This window comes from Schistocerca nitens, chromosome 2, assembly GCF_023898315.1.
Source record: "Schistocerca nitens isolate TAMUIC-IGC-003100 chromosome 2, iqSchNite1.1, whole genome shotgun sequence".
NCBI classification, from domain to species: Eukaryota; Metazoa; Arthropoda; class Insecta; order Orthoptera; family Acrididae; genus Schistocerca; species Schistocerca nitens.
The window spans coordinates 895,406,492-895,424,673 of record NC_064615.1 but is presented as its reverse complement, the minus strand read 5'-3'; positions in this window follow the sequence as shown (position 1 = coordinate 895,424,673).

Here is an 18,182-nt window from a genome sequence, read left to right as displayed (position 1 = left end):
CACTCTCTTCACTATTCCTTGACAATATAAAACGAACTGCCTTTATTTGAACTTTTCCGATGTCTTCTCTCTGCCCCATTAGATGCGGATTTCACACCGCACAGCAGTGCTCCAGAAGAGGGCGGAAAAGAGTGGTGTATGTAGTCTCTGTTGCATTTTGTAAGTATTCTGCCCTCAGATCTCAGTCTTTGGATTGCTTTCCTGACAACATTATCTATGTAATCATTCCAACTTAACTTATTCCTAATTTTAGCCCAAAGCATTTACTAGATATTGCAGCATTTAGATTTCTGTAACCGAAATTCAGTCTATTCCTATTAGTACCCACGTGCGTCACTTCGCACTTTTCATTATTTAGAGTCAATTACCACTTTTCCTCTCGTGTAGATATTTTGCTTAAATCATTTTGCATTTGCTTTTGATCATGTAATGACTTTACAAGCCGCTAAATGGCAGCAGCATCTGCAAACAATCTAAGAAAGCTGCTCAGATTGTCACCTGAATCGTTTATGTAGATCGGGAATAGCAGAGTGCCTACAACACTTCCTTGGGGAACGCCATATATTATTTCTATTTTAAGCTGTGAACTTTCTGACAAGAAATCACGAGTCCAGTCCCACAACAGAGACGATACTCCGTACGCACGTAATTGGATTTGGAGTTATTTCGGATGAACGGTGTCAAGAAACTTCTGGAAATCTGAAGATATGGAAGCAATTTAACAGCTCCCTGTCAATAGCACGCAATACTTCGTGAGAATAAAGATCCAGTTTTGTTTCACAAGAACAAGGTATATGTATATCAGCGTTACAAGAAATATGGCCGCTTTGTAGGTCAGACGCTGATTCCTGAACAGTCGAATGTAAAGGAGCAGAGTCAAGAAATCCTCCACCAAATATGAATTAATTCTGCTGCTCCAAGATAATGAACTTCGCGAGGACATGGCATTTCAGTTTATCCACATGAATGAGTCACATCCGACTCGTTCACTTAAAAAAACTACAACAACAAAGGTGTTAAGTAATTTGATAGGTGCTACTTCTTATCATTATCCAACATTTACAAAGGTAAGAACTGTAAAATTTCATTTAAATCGTTCTCAGAAGCACATCAGGTAGAAAATCTTTGACCATTTTCCACCTCCGCCTATGAGAATCGATTCACCATGGTTTCAGGTGCACCCAGTGAGCACAGCAATTTTTAAAGAAGTTAACGAGTTCGTGAGGCGCAGTCGCTTTGAAGTAGAATCCAGAATCAGTAAACAGCCCCACCTCGAAAAGACCGCTTGGGAAGCAAGTCACTTCGATAATTAATCACTTACATGAGGTGAGGGGCCGTAGCTGTGAGAACACTTTGGGCAGAGCGATGTTACATCGCAGAATATGGAAAAATAGGGGTGTTGGTGGGGCACATGATCAAAATAAAAGTCTCATTGAGTATTAACCTTTGTCCACTGTCATTCCTACTGCCAAGCCCATATTCTCCGTAACCTTTTCTTCTACTCCTTCCCTGCAACGTAATTCTAGTAAAACAAATGGCTTTAAGTGACAACGACGTACAACAATGGTTGAGTCATAGCTATTCATTGTGAAATTGAAAGAAACCTACAATGAAATATTTACTACATGTCGTTTTCATAATTATTTTATTGTTGCAGAATTCAATGCTGGGCCATCAAAAAGTGTCAGCGTGCGAACCATTTAACGAAACATCGCCGATATGGGCTTTCGCTGCTGAAGGCCCACTCGTGTACCCTTGATGACTGTTTGACATGAAGTCTTACGCCTCCCCTGGGCCCGTCAACGCCGACACTGGACTGTTGATGACTGGAATCATGTTGAGTCTGCATGTCAGCAGGGGATTGTTCATGCTGGTGGAAGTTCTGTAATGGTGTGGGGTGTGCGCAGTTGGAGTGATATGGGACCCCTGCGTCTACATACGACTCTGACAGGTGACATGTACTTAAGCATCCTGTCTGATCACCTGCATCAATTTATGTCCGCTGTGCATTCCGACGGACTTTGTTAATTCCAGCAGGACAATGCGACACCCCACACGTCCGGAATTGCTACAGAGTGGCTCCAGGGAAACTCATCTGAGTTTAAACACTTCCGCTGTCCACCAAATTCCCCAGACATGATCATTATTGAACGTATCTGAGATGCCTTACAACGCGCTGTTCAGATGTCCAACCTCACGTAGTCTTACAGATTTATGGACAGTCCTGCAGGATTCATGGTATCAGTTTCCTCCAGCATTACTTCAGACATAAGTCGGTCCATGCCACGTCGTTCTGCGGTACTTATGCATGCTCGCGTGAGCCCTACACGATATTAAGCAGGTGTACCAGTTTACTTGGCTTTTCAGTGTAATAATTTCGTGTTATCGTTAGTGTCAAGTTGTCGTTGTAAACAATGAGAGGTTTCTTTTTACGTCAACACCTTTCAGTGCTCGGGCCCAAATTGGCGGTCATTTTGGTGGAAGCTGTAGCGTCTTTGATTACTAATCAGAACGTCCTGGGTCCCGGGTTCGAAACCAGCCACTCCTTCTGAATAAAAATCATCAGCAATGTCGACCTAAGACTTCTGACAAAAGCAGTCACCCCATTCCACCAACGAGCCTATCTAAGAGGGAGGAGCTGACAGAGATTTAGGAAACTCTTGCTCTGGGGATGGGAAACGCCATTAAAAGGCGGAAGAACCAGTTATGATCAAGAGCATGAGGATACAGAAGCCAGTGGAAACCACTTCATTAAAGACACATAACGTGTAGCCTGCACTTGAATAATGTCGTGATGATCTCTCCATTGGTAAAAGATTCCGGAAGTGTCCCCTTTTCGTATCTTCGGGAGGAGACTGCCAAGGGTGAGGTGACCATGAGAAAAAGAGGAAATAACCAATTTGGAGATAACATTCTACGAGTCGGAGCATGGAACGGCAGAAGTTTGAACGTAGCAGGGAGCTGTAAAATTTGTAGAGGTGGTATGCAAAGCCTCAGTCCATTTGTGTAAGGATCTGCGAAGTTAAGTGGGAAGGAAATGATTTCTGGTCGGACGAATATAGGGTACTACCAAAGCAGCGGATAGTATTATAACGACGGTAGGTGTCGTTACGAACAGAAGAGTAAGGCAAGTTCAGCGATTGGATTGTTCTCACCAGATTCGACAGCACACCAACGGTAATAATGACGTAATTCAGGTATATAGGCCAACGTCACAAGCAGAAGACGAAGCGAAACAGAGGGTAAATTAGGATACTAAAAACGGAAATTAAATACGTAAAGGGAGATATTAACGAAATAGTCATGGGAGACTGGAATGTGGTTGCAGGGGAAGGAATAGAAGAAAGGGTTGCAGAGAACATGGGCTTGTCAGTAGAAATGAGGGAGGACAAAGACCAATTGAGCGCTCTAAGAAATTTGAGATAGTACTAGCGAATACGCTATTCGACAATCACAACAAGATGCTCGAAAATACCGGGAATACTTAGAATACTTGGAAAAGAGAGGGAGATACGGGAAAGTTCCACGTGGATTACATCACGCTCAGACAGACATTCCAATATCTGATATTGGATTGTAAGGCTTACACAAGTGCAGGAATAAAACTCAGATTGTTATTTAGTAATAACGAAGAGTAGACTGAAATTTGCGAGAATCGTCCGAAAGAATCAATGTAGAAGGAAGTGGGATACTGAAACACTGAGGAATGGCAGACGCAGCTGATGTACGATAAGGATATAGATACTAGGATGAGTAAAACTAAACTAGGCAGTTCACCTGAAGATGAGTGGACGTCGCTGGAAAGAGCAATCACAGAATTTGGACAGTGAAACATAGGTGCAACGAACCATGAAGAAACCTTTGCTAACTGATGAAATACTTCAAATGATAGATGAAAGAAGGAAATACAGCTATGTTCAGGGAAAGACAGGTATAAAGCAATAAAAATCCCTTATAAATGAAATTATTAGGAAAGACAGGAAAGCCAAGGCGGAACGGTTGCAAGAAACATGTAAAGAAATCGAAAAACAAATTATCGTCTGGAGGACTGGCTCAGCATGTAGAAAATTCAAAACAACCTATGGTGAAATTGAAAGCAAAATTAGTAAAATTAACAGTACCTTGGGAGTTACACTGTCAAATGCATGAGAGAGAGAGAGTGGGTAGGTGGAAAGTGTACACATAGGCGTCTATGTGGGCGAATACACGAACACGTGACAGAAGTAATTGGAGTCGATATGGATGACAGAGTACCTAAGGGGATCCACTATTAGAGTCAACACATAAAAGGTATAGGTCAGACGCCATCGGAATTTCTACCACCATTAGAATAAGTAGCAACCAAACAATAACTCAGATTGTTGTGTAATATGTATGAGACGTTCGTGAAAATATCATCCACCCAATTGCGGAGACAGCAAGGGCGGATATGTGAGAAAACTACCGAAAAACAAGCATAACAGTTCATGCATCCAAGTTGTTGAGAATAATAATACTGAGGAATGGAAAAGAAAACTATGGATCAATTAGACGACTATCAGTTTGGCTTTAGGAATGGTAGAAGCACGAGAGAGGCAATTCTGAAGTGACGGTTCATAAAAGAAGAAAGACCAAAGAAGAATCAAGTCACGTACATAGGATGTATGAGCCTGGAAAAAGCGTTCGACGATGTCAAATTGTGCAAGATGTTCGAAATTCTGAGGAGAATAGGGATAAGCTGTAGGAAGAGACGGATAATATATACCTAGGACAATAACCAACATGAAACAATAAACTGTTAGGCGGAAAACTATGTGATCGAATTAAAAATTGTGTAAGACAGGGATGCCATTATGCCCCCTACTGTTCAGTCTATACATGGCATTGCAGTGCAGAATTATTTTCAAAGTAGTTTCAGAAACAAATAGTTTCTTATGAATGGATGCATCTACTCAATGATAAGAGTTTCTTCCATTGTTTTATTTTTGCGTAAGATCAATTTGACTTACTGGAACGGCAGTCCTGCCACTTCAGAAAGCAAATTGTTTTTGTTATTTGCAATCTCCAGTACCACTTGGTCATTAGGGAGCACTGTAACGAGTGTTTTATCGCGTTTGTTGTTGTTTAACTAGCCCAGAAGAACTGGTATCTCGTTGGAAAGAGAACGCTTTTTCAGAATGCCTAAAGGTATGTTCTTTTTTAAAGTCGTTCTCTGAAAAATATTTCAGTAATTGTAGGAAAACTGGACCAGTTCATTCCCTTAGTGCTTAGGGAGAAACTGAATTTGACAAGGCGACTGTATAACTACAGTTCTGGAAGCTAGCAGTGTTTGAGAAGGGAGTGAGGCAGGATTGTAACCTATCGTCGGTGTTATTCAATCTGTACATTGAGCAAGCAGTGAAGGAAAACGAAGAAAAAAAATTGTGTTCAGGGAGACGAAATAAAAACTTGTGGGTATGCCGATGTCAATGTAATTCTGCCAGCCACAGCAAAGTACTTGAAAGAGCAGTTGGACGGAATGGACACCGTCTTAAAAGGAGGATATAAGTTGAACATTAACAAAAGCAAAAAAGGAAAACTGAATTTACTGGAATCGAATCAGGTGATGATGAGGGAATTTGATTAGGAAACGGGACACAAAAACTAGTGGATGAGTTTTGCTATTTGGGCAGCAAAATAACTGATGATTGCAGAAGTAGAGGGGATATAAAATGCAGATTGGCAATAGCAAGAAAAACGTTTCTGAAGAGGAGAAATGTGTTAACATCGAATATAGATCTAAGTGAAGGCAAATCTTTACTTAAGGTACGTGTCAGGAGTGTAGCCACGTATGGAAGTGAAACATGGACCATAAACAGTTTAGACAACAAGAGAATAGGAGCTTTTGAAATGTGTTATTACATAAAAATACTGAATATTAGATGAGGAGAACAGGTAACGAATGAAAAAGTACTGAATAGTATTGGGGGAGACAAGAGATTTGTGGCACAACTTGACTAAAAGAAAGGATCGGTTGATAGAACACATTCTGTGACATAAGGGGATGACCAATTTACTACTGGAGGGAAGTATGGGGCGGGAGGAGAGGGGGATTAAAATCGTACAGGGAGACCAAGCGATGAATACAGTAAGCAGACTCAGAAGGATGGACTGTAGGTTGCAGTAGTTATTCGATTGAGGCTTGCATAGGACAGAGTAGCGTGCATCAAATCAGCCTTTGGACTCAAAACTACAATAAGAGCACGAGAGGAAGTAGCGGAGAACATTTCAAGCTGATCACGAATCAGCATCTCAAAAACGGACAATCACATAAATTGTATTAAAACTATGGGTAGAAGGAAAGGAAGTTAACTGTGAAGAAATCTTGAGTAACAGAAAGAAAAGTACAAAAACAAAGAAGTGCAAAAACCCTCAGGACCAGGCGTTAATACGGCACTATCAGTCGCTTAGGAATGAAATAAATATTAAGTGCATGGAAGGCTTAATCTTAAAACAAATTGTCATCGTAAGGACAGATTCAGCATATAGATGAAATTAAAGGTAAGGATGTCAACATTTGGAATGCCGGAGGAAAACCGCTGTTAAACGTAGATGAGAGAATAAGTCGATGGAAAGAATTCAAAGATGGTCTTTTCGAACCAGAGGAACTGTCAGCAACGTAACGTTATACGAAATGGAAGTAGATATGGAATGCATAGGGATATAATACTACAGAGTTTGACAGAACTTTGAAAAACTAGAAGTCAAACAAGACCGAAAGCATGAACAACATTCCTTGAAAATTTCTGAAAATCGTTGGGGAAAACAGCAGTCAAACGACGTCTCAAGGTGTTGTGTTGAATCCATGAGACTGGAAATATTCCATCAGACATCCAGCGAAAATCATCCACAAATGTGAATATAGCAATGACAGATAAATGCAAGAATTATCGCACAGTCACTCTAAAGGCTCTTGCAACCGAGCTGCTGACAAGGACAATATACAGAAGAACGGAAAAGAAAACTGAGGACGTGTTAGGTGACGATAAGTCTGACTTTAGGAAAGGTAAAGGAACCAGTGAAGCAGTTATAAAGTTGTGCTTAATAACAGAAGAAATACTTAGAAAAATTCGAAACACGTTTATAGGATTCGTCAACCTAGGACAAGCGTCCGATAATGTACAACGATACAATATGTTCGATACTTTAAGAAAAATAGGAGTAAGTTCTAGGGAAAGAATGGTAATATACAATATGTACAAACACAGAGAAGTAATAATAAGACTGGAACAGCAAGGCTTTTAAGACAGAGAAGCAGACATTATCCCTCACTGGTTAATTTGTGCACTAAAGAAGAAATCATAGAAGTAAATGGTTCAGGGGAGGGATTAAAATTCAAGTTAACAGAATACCAATGATGAGAATTGCTGATAATATACATCTACTCTGTGAAAACAAGGAAGAATTAAAGAACATACTTAATGGAATGAAAAGTCTACTGAGTACAGAATATGGAGTGAGAGTAAACCGAAGAAAGACGAAAGTAATGAGGAGCAGCAGAAGTTCAAAAATGGCTCTGAGCACTATGGGACTCAACTGCTGAGGTCATTAGTCCCCTAGAACTTAGAACTAGTTAAACCTAACTAACCTAAGGACATCACAAACATCCATGCCCGAGGCAGGATGAGCAGCAGAAGTGAGATTAGAATTTTAGACCACGAAGTGAAAGAATTCTGTTACATCTGAATCAAAATAACGTTTGACGGAAAAAGCAAGAGGACATAAAAGGCAGACTACCATTGGAAAGAGGGCATTTCATTCCGAAAGAAGTCAGTAGTATCAACAATTTTTCTAAATTTGAGGAGGATAGTTTTGAGAAAGTATTGAGCACAGCATTGATGGAAGTGAATCATGGGCTGTGGGTAAGTCCCAAACGAAGAGAGTCTAAGCGTTTCAGATGTTGTGGTCTAGAAGGATGTTGAAATTAGGTGGACTGATAAGAATCGGCGAAGAATATAAATATATGGTAAAAGTCAGTGACGTTTCAGGGGCCTTACCACGTTGGTTAGACCTGTTCCCGCCCGACCTCAGGAGTTAAGCAGTGTTGGGTCTGGTTAGTACGTGGGTGGGTGACCGCCTGGGTATGATGGATGCTGTTGGCCTAGGGACATGCATATCGACGAAGTGGCGTCCTGTTGACATGCACCAGGTCATTGATCTATCCGACATTATTATTGTTACTGACTACAGTAAGGGACAGGATATCAGGACATGTATTAAGATACGAGGGAATAGCATCCATGGTACTAGAGGGAACTTTAGAGCTTAAGAACTGTAGAGGAAGACAGACATTTGAATATATCCAAAAAATAACACAAGAAAAAATCCTAACGCATACTCGTAGTTCAAAACTACTTATGGCGATTATGGCTACAATATAAAGTGGTGGGAGTAGAACAAATTTTGTGCGAATGACAAATTACAAAATGGTTCAAATGGCTCTGAGCACTATGGGACTTAACATCTGAGGTCATCAGTCCCCTAGAACTTAGAACTACTTAAACCTAACTAACCCAAGGACATCACACACATCCATGCCCGAGGCAGGATTCGAACCTGCGACCGTAGCAGTCCCGCGGTTCCGGACTGAAGCGCCTAGAACCGCACGGCCACCGCGGCCGGCTGCTCACTATTTATTTATCAGTTTTCTTTTCGATATGTCATAAAGTATAAACGCTGTCCTTGAATACCGACAGTTGCTTTTGGACGCCGTTACTTAAAAACTTGGACAGCTTCAGATTACAATATTGAGAATACAATTATTAATATGAATTTCTGCAGCAAATTTATCAAGCACGAATATGAAGCTTTATTCGTTTCTTTATTCTACTAGGATAAAAGAAAACCATTGTTCGCAGTGATTACTTAACAGAGGGGTATTCAATTTCCTGTCTAGGAGTCGCGGGTGCTGTGCAGTATCTTCCTTATTCGAGGAGCTTCTCTGCGAACGCATCGGTGGGAGACAGACTAACAAAGAACGCTAATTATGCATGTAACGTAAGACTCGACATAATAACTTTATTTCAACATAAGGGTGCTCTGTCTAATAACGTATACCCAGATACAAAACAGCTACTTCGCAAAGAAACGACGAGTGACTGGCAGAAGGAAGCACCATAGTTTGAGCCTCAGTGAACGGAGAATAGTGAGGTGCCTCCTGTTACATTCTCAGAAGAGCTTCAGGCAACGTAGCGGGTAATGTATCTACGGACTGACTAGCCAAACAGCGCTCGTTCGTAACGGCTGGACTGACTATTTACACGCGAAAGCGCCAGGTGCTGCGTCAACACTAGGAAATCGAGCTGTCAACTGTCCGGCGAATAATAGCACTGACGTCAAACTGTGTTGGGCGTATATGAAGGAGTCGAAATAAGTTCACTGGGCCATCAACAGAGATAATATTGAGCTACTGCCCGGCAAAGTGAAGTAAAGCCCCGACACCCGAATATGGTGACATCACAGTCATATTTACGCACTGGCAGTGACAGCGGCTTGCACTCCAGTTCCTCTTACTGGCGGAACGCTGTCGCATGCGTCATTTCTACTCGCCAGCGTTCTGCACAGTGTTAAAAAAATGGTTCAAATGGCTCTGAGCACTATGCGACTTAACTTCTGAGGTCATCAGTCGCCTAGAACTTAGAACTAATTAAACCTAACTAACCTAAGTACATCACACACATCCATGCCCAAGGCAGGATTCGAATCTGCGACCGTAGCGGTCGCTCGGTTCCATACTGTAGCGCCTAGAACCGTACGGCCACACCGGCCGGCCTGCACAGTGTTCATCTGGCTATTATCAGAGGTAAAAAAGTAATCTACTTACAGTCAGTAAATAAATACCCATTTAAAACGAGAATAGAAAGGAGGTGCATGTATTTTTATCTGACCTTAGCTGGTACTATCTGGATCCACGGTGATGTCAGTATTTTCCTGAGCTGTGTGTATCGATTTGTCGTCTGCCGTTTCAGACGCGGACGTTTGCGAGGAAGCTCCATTCGAATATATACAGATATTATTTTCAGTTTCCTCGTACACCAAAGCGTCTCTCCTCCGATACTAAGGGCGTTTTGTGTTTTTTTTTTCTTTCACTGTTTGCTAATCTATTATACGACATATTTTTCAGTTCCGAGAGCGAGGTGCTTGACATACTCTAAACGCTGAAAAGTACCCGGACACTCCTATATAATACGATATTGACGCAGATGCCACGAAAGGAGGCAGAAGCAGTAAAAGTAGACGAGTCGGTCAAGAGAGCTCAGTGAATGCGGAAGTCGACTATTTTTGGAAATTATTTGTGGTAAGTTCCTTTGTGACCAAACTACTGAGGTCATCGGTCCCTAGGCTTACACTCTACTTACTCTAACTTAAGCTAACTTACGGCAAGGACAACACACACACCCATGCGCAAGGAAGGATTCGAACCTCCGACTGGGGAAGCCGAACGAACCGTGGCAAGGCGCCTGGTACCGCGCGGAATCCCCGCGCGGAATCCCCGCGCGGATATTGACTCTTCATCTGATGTCAGCAGAGTAACAGATGCATCAGGTACATTTCAACCCTTCTAATTCTGCCAAACCTGACTTCTGGTGATGTGACTGTGAAGTGGAAACACGAAAGAACAACCGCAGATAAACCAATACTCAGCAGACCTTGTGACAAGGAGGGAACGTCGAGCATTGTGGAGAGCGGATGTAACAGATGGTATGAGATTAGCGGAAGTAGTCACACGTGAGTTACGAAGAGACTCCAGCGCTACAGCTAAGACAATGGCTGTGCGTATGGAGATAGGGGTACAACGATCGCGCAGCTCCATCACTCATTTCTGTAGTCTACATCTACATCTACAAACATACTCCGCAATCCACCATATGGTTCGTGGCGGAGGGTACCTCGTACCACAACTAGCATCTTCTCTCCCTGTTCCACTCCCAAACAGGACGAGGGAAAAATGCTCTGTACGAGTCCTAATCTCTCTTATCTCATCTTTGTGGTCTTTCCGCGAAATATAAGTTGGCGTCAGTAGAATTGTACTGCAGTCACCCTCAAATGCTGGTTATCTAAATTTCCTCAGTAGCGATTCACGAAAAGAACGCCTCCTTTCCTCCAGAGACTCCCACCAGAGTTCCTGAAGCATTTCCGTAACACTCGCGTCATGATCAAAACTACCATTAACAAATCTAGCAGCCCGCCTCTGAATTGCTTCTATGTCCTCCCTCAATCCGACCTGATCCCAAACGCTCGGGCAGTACTCAAGAGGTCGTATTAGTGTTTTATAGCGGTCCCTTTTACAGATGAACCACATCTTCCCAAAATTCTACCAATGAAGACGACTATCCGCCTTCCCCACAACTGCCATTACATGCTTGTCCCACTTCATATCGCTCTGCAATGTTACGCCCAAATATTTAATCGACGTCACTGTGTCAAGCGCTACACTACTAATGGAGTATTCAAACATTACGGGATTCTTTTTCCTATTCATCTGCATTAATTTACATTTAACCCTATTTAGAGTTAGCTGCCATTCTTTACACCAATCACAAATCCCGTCCAAGTCATCCTGTATCCTCCTACAGTCACTCAACGACGACACCTTCCCGTACACCACAGCATTATCAGCAAACAGACGCACATTGCTATCCACCCTATCCACAAGATCATTTATGTGGATAGGAAACAACAGCGGATCTACCACACTTCCCTGGGGCACTCCAGACGATACCCTCACCTCCGATGAACACTCACCATCGAGGACAACGTACTGGGTTCTATTACTTAAGAAGTCTTCGAGACACTCACATACTTGGAAACCAATCCGATATGCTCGTACCTTAGGAGTCTGCAGTGGGGGCACCGAGTGAAACGCTTTCCGGAAGTCAAGGAATATGGCATCCGTCTGATACCCTTCATCCATGGTTCGCAAGATATCATGTGGAAAAAGGCGAGTTGCGTTTCGCAGGAGCGATGCTTTCTAAAGCCGTGCTGATGCATGGACAGCAACTTCTTTGTCTCAAGGAAATTCATTATATTCGAACTGAGAATATGTTCGAGAATCCTGCAACAAACCGATGTTAAGGATATTGGTCTGTAATTTTGAGGATCCGTCCTTCTACCCTTCTTATATACAGGCGTCACCTGCGCTTTTTTCCAGTCGCTCAGAACTTTACGTTGGCCGAGAGATTCGCGATAAATGCAAGCTAAGTAAGGAGCCAATGCAGTAGAGTACTCTCTGTAAAAGCGAATTGGAATCCCATCAGGACCTGGCGATTTATTTATTTTCAACCCATTCAGCTGCCTCTAAACCCCAGGGATGTCTATCACTATGTCTTCTATACGGGAATCTGTACGAGACTCGAACGGCGGTTGTTTGTACGATCCTCCTGCGTGAAAGGTTTCTCAAATGCTAAATTTAAAAGTTCAGCTTTCATATCGCTGTCTTCCGTTGCCAGGCCAGACTGATCAGTGAGTGACTGGATGGAAGCCTTCGACCCGCTTACCGATTTTACGTATGATCAGAATTTCCTTGGGTTTTCAGCAAGATCTTTTGCTAAGGTATGACGGTGGTAGTGTTTGAATCCTTCGTGCATCGCTCTTTTTACAGCAGCACGAATCTCTACTAACTTCTACCTGTCCTCTTTCTCCCGATCTTTCTTGTACCGCGAGTGCAACTTTCTTTGCTTCCTGAGCATTCTCCGAATTGCGCTGTTAATCCACGGCGGATCTTTTCCGTTCGTAACCCACGTTTCGGCACATACTTGTCCTATGCGTGATTTACAATGTGTTTAAAATTTGCCCATAATTCTTCCACGTCCATCGTACCCGAAGTAAATGAAGTCTACTCATTTACTAAGTGAGATGCTAACAACTGCTTATCTTCTCTTTCTAGTAAGAATACTCTCCTAGCCATCTTGACCGATTTTTTAACTTTCGTAACCATAGTCAATTGTAAGAGACGCTTGTAGTGATGGAAGTGGTACCATGTCCTGTGACTAGGGCCCCCCGTCGGGTAGACTGTTCGCCGGGTGCAAGTCTTTCGATTTGACGCCGCTTCGGCGACTTGGGTGTCGATGGGGATGAAATGATGATGATTAGGACAACACAGCACCCACTCCGTGAGCGGAGAAAATCTCCGACCCAGCCGGGAATCGAACCCGGGCCCTTAGCACTGACATTCTGCCGCTCTCACAACTTTTTTGTTTGTCTTTAATCTCTTTTTCTTCGTTATTGTTCGTTTCAATAGTTCGTGGCGGACGTCACCTGACGCCCGTTGAAGTTCGTTATTGATTCATTCACTCAGTTTTTTTATTAGAGAGGGCAGCCAACCCTCTGACCGAACACGCTGAGCTACCGTGCCGGCTAGCCATTCAGCTATCGGAGGCGTACGGTGGAAGTAGTGGCGCCATTGAACAGTGGATGACTGGTAATGGAGTGATCAATCACGCTATGCCTTGTGGCAATTAGATGGAATTACTTTGGTTTGGGGGAAAACCCGGAAAATGTTAACCTTTCATCATGTATAATTCTAACAGTGAAGTACGGAGAAGGTAATATTACGGTTGAAATGAGCTAGGGAGCTGATGTTCAAAAATGGCTCTGAGCACTATGGGACTTAACTGCTGAGGTCATCAGTCCACTAGAACTTAGAACTACTTAAACCTAACTGACCTGCGACCGTAGCGGTCGCGCGGTTCCAGATTATAGTGCCTAGACCCGCTCGGCCACCCTGGCCGACGAGCTGGTGTTGACTGGTAGGATACTGGGCTGTAATTTTACCAACAAATATTATGGTCACATCAAAGAGATGAAAAAAATCTCATCGACTACTACCAGAATTTAATTGACTAGCGACTTCTTCTTTTGGAACCAAATCAACTGGTCGTATACTTTACAAAACCTATAAAATAATATTTAAGAAATTTTCTGAAATATTGACATTAAATGTAAGCCTTAAAACAGCTGTTTAATACGATTAACAGTGCGACGTTTAACGCTACGTTCCAAATTTTAGCTTTAGAAACCTACAGAAACTATTAACAGACATTTAAATTGCGATTTCCATTGGCAAGCGAAAAAGATCCCATGTAATTAGGAAAAACAAGCAATCCTATTAGGCTGAGTGCTAGTTCACATATATTACAATGGGTTGCTCCTGCAGACAAGGTGCTTGTGTAGTACCAAACAACACTCAACCTGGCTGGCCAACAGAATTTTAGACACTCGCTTGAGTACGGTTAACATAAATAGCAACCACTTTAGGACTGACCATTTCTTTGCTCACGACTCTTTCAGTTGAACACACAACACAGCCGCATGTGTACTCAAAGTATTCTGTAACTTACAGAGTTTGTGTTTGATTATCTGTGTTATATCACATAAAGCAATAGATCTGATAACAGAACGTGAACACTTTATAAAAGAACAAGATAGCCTGGGTAGACGAAATTTCAATGCAAATTTAACAAGAAATGTAGTTGCCGCGGAAATAACATGGAAAATCAGAACACGCAAACCCACCATAATCTCTAATGATTAAACACCAGAGGAGACCGCAACCAACAAGCTAAAACGAAAATTAAAACAAAACAATTCCATACTAACAATGGCAGACACAGGGAACGTAAATGTGATTGTGAATGAATATATATACACGGTAAATCACCTAACGTTACCGCTGGATATATTTCGTAAACCACATCAAATACTGACGAACGGATTCCACAGCCCGAACGTGAGGAGATGGGCTAGTGTAATTGTTTAATACAAACCATACAAAAAATGCACGGAAGTATGTTTTTTAACACAAACCTACGTTTTTTTTAAATGGAACCACTTTAGTTTTGTTAGCACATCTGAACATATAAACAAATACGTGATCAGTGCCGTTTGTTGCATTGTAAAATGATAATTACACCCGGAGATATTGTAACCTAACGTTGACGCTTGAAACCTTCGATGCCTCGGGCATGGATGTGTGTGATGTCCTTAGGTTTAAGTAGTTCTAAGTCTAGGGGACTGATGACCTCACATGTTAAGTCCCATATTGCTCAGAACCATTTGAACCCTCCGACGTTCAGTTGCGTGTTGTAACAAACACGGGCCACGGTCGGCGAGCAGCATCTGCAGGGACATGTTTACGATGACGACCGTGTTTACGAGTGTGGCTGTAGTGCACTGTTGTGGTTTGATCTAGCTGTCGCAGTGTCCGCATGCAGCGCTTGCTGCTATTGTTATTCTACATTCGTCTCCGCACGCAGACCAACTGTAGTACATCGTGTTACCAGACGTCTGTGATAGTGTAGTGTTGTAGGAACTGTGACCATGGTGTATTCGAACTCTGAAAAGGCGTAGATGATACTCATCTATGGCGAGTGTCGACGAAATGCAGCTGAAGCCTGCAGGGTGTATGCAGAACGGTACCCGGACAGAGAGCATCCAACGTGCCGCACATTGCAAAACACCTACCGCCAACTGTATGCAACAGGTATGGTCGTAGCACGCAAACGGGTCCGTAACAGGCCCGTCACAGGAGAAGCGGGTGCCGTTGCTGTGTTAGCTGCTGTTGCCATGAACCCACACATGAGAACACGGGACATTGCGAGAGCCGGTGGACTGAGTCAAAGTAGTGTCACGCGCATACTGCATCGTCACCGCTTTCACCCGTTTCATGTGTCGCTACATCAGCAGTTACATGGTGATGACTTTAATCATCGAGTGCAATTGTGTCAATGGGAATTAACAGAGAATGCGTTGCAGTTCTACCTGTTTACCGATGAAGTGGGTTTCACAAACCACGGGGCAGTGAATCTACGGAACATGCATTACTGGTCCGTCGACAATCCTCGCTGGCTCAGACAGGTAGAGCGACAGCGACCGTGGACTGTAAATGTATGGTTCGGAATCATTGGCGACCACCTCATTGGTCCTCACTTCATTGCAGGGGCCCAAACAGCTGCAACATACATCGCGTTTCTACAGAATGATCTGCCAACGTTGCTCGAAAATGTCCCACAGTAACCATATGTATATATATATATATATATATATATATATATATATATATATATATAACGTTACTGTTTCTGAAGGACAACAACATTACCAAACTGACCAGTGACCCAACTGCACGATCTCAGAGAGACATCCAACAAACACTAAAAAACATCAAAAATACATTCTCAGAAGTCCAGATAAAACAAGTCATACAAAAAATACAAAGGCACCCACTCTAAAATGCCTACCAAAGGTGCACAAAGAACATACCCCAATAAGGCCAGTAATCGACTTCAGAAATGCTCCATTATACCACCCAGCCCTAAAAACACACACACACACACACATCTAAAAAACATATACACTTCTGAAAACAACAGAAACCTAGAGAACTCAGTGCAACTAGTAGCGAGAATCAAGAACATAGACATACCAGACACAGCAAGCCTTATGTGTTTTGATGTCACGTCAATGCACATTTGTATTCCTATAAATGAAACAATGAGCATTACCATACAAAGACTAAAACAACAAGGAAACACAACAATCTCTCATATTAATGAAACATGAGCGAGTCTCAAGACCATAACAGCATAAAATTACTTTACGTTCAACAAATAATTTTATGAAGGGCTGCCAATGGGGTCGCCAGTTAGTGCCCCCCTAGCCAACAGTCATGAACAACACACCAGAAATTCACTTTACTTCAGAAACAGAAACGGGCAACACACTAAATTTCCTTACCTCACCATAACAAAAACCAACAACATCCATGATTTCACAATATTCAGGAAACAGACAACCATGAGCACAACCATTTATAATCTTTTAAACCACCCTTTGGCACACAAGCAAACAATCTACAGATTCACGGCCCACAGATTAAACAGAGCACCCGTAAGCAAACGGAATTATACACAGGGGCCAAACACAATTAAACAGCACAGGTAAATGGTTACAGGCCTCACATGATAGCGAAATTAAACCAACAAACGGAACGAAACCACAACAATCACACAAAATCTTACACAACACATATCAACACAAAATACAGACAACGACCACATGCAAGACAGAACAGTATAATAACTCACTCAAAGGAAAATATCACACACCAACCTACAATATCAAAACTGTCCACAGAATAGGCCACATATTGAAGAAACAGAGACTTCTGATAGGATAGAGGACAGACAACACAACACAAAAGAAATTCTGAACACAGGCGACACCCACAGATAAATTTAATAGATCAGGAATATATGAACTCACATGCAACGCCTGTCAATTAGTATACACAGGAGAACATGCTGGAATTTTAAAACAAGATACTCAGAACACCTCTGAGCACTCAAAAGTAACAGCACCCAGTAAAGGCAACACGAACAGCTAAAAGAGAGATACACACACACACACACACACACACACACACGCACACACACAGATACACGCACAGAGAAAGAGATAGAAAAACTAAACAAAATTCAAATCCGGAACCTAACGCTCTCGGGAACAAATGAACGTCGACGGTAGAGGTGAACCAAACGGTTATTTTGGAATTACCGTTATCACGGTTTGAGTTGTTGTTCTATAATCGCTATTTTTAACGGTTATAAATAGCTGTCAGATATTTTTCTCTACCGAGTACTCCAGACTGGGTTACAGTTAAATAACTAAATAGGTCGAATTCATCAGTTTAGTTATCAGTTCAAATGGCTCTGAGCACTATGGGACTTAACGTCTGAGGTCATCAGTCCCCTAGAACATAGAACTACTTAAACCTAACTAACCTACGTACATCACACACATCCATGCTCGAGGCAGGATTCGAATCTGCGACCGTAGCCGTCGCGTGGTTCGAGACTGAAGTGCCTAGAACCGCTTGGCCACTTCGGCCGGCTAGTTATCAGTGAATTATAACTGGGTGTAGTGAAACGTAGCAGGCATGTCCTATGAATCGTGCCATAACCTTAGCTGATTAGCTGTCCGGTACATTTCAGTTGATGTTTGGACGGCTATTGGTGTCATTATATGTATGTAGGTTATCGGTCGCTATTAGTAATATTATCCTCGCAGATGTAACATGAAGTGCGTGGTACTTCGCCAAAGCACGGTTTAAGTGAAATGTTAAAAACGTGCTGCCTTAAATATGAACTAATACGTAAGTTGAAACC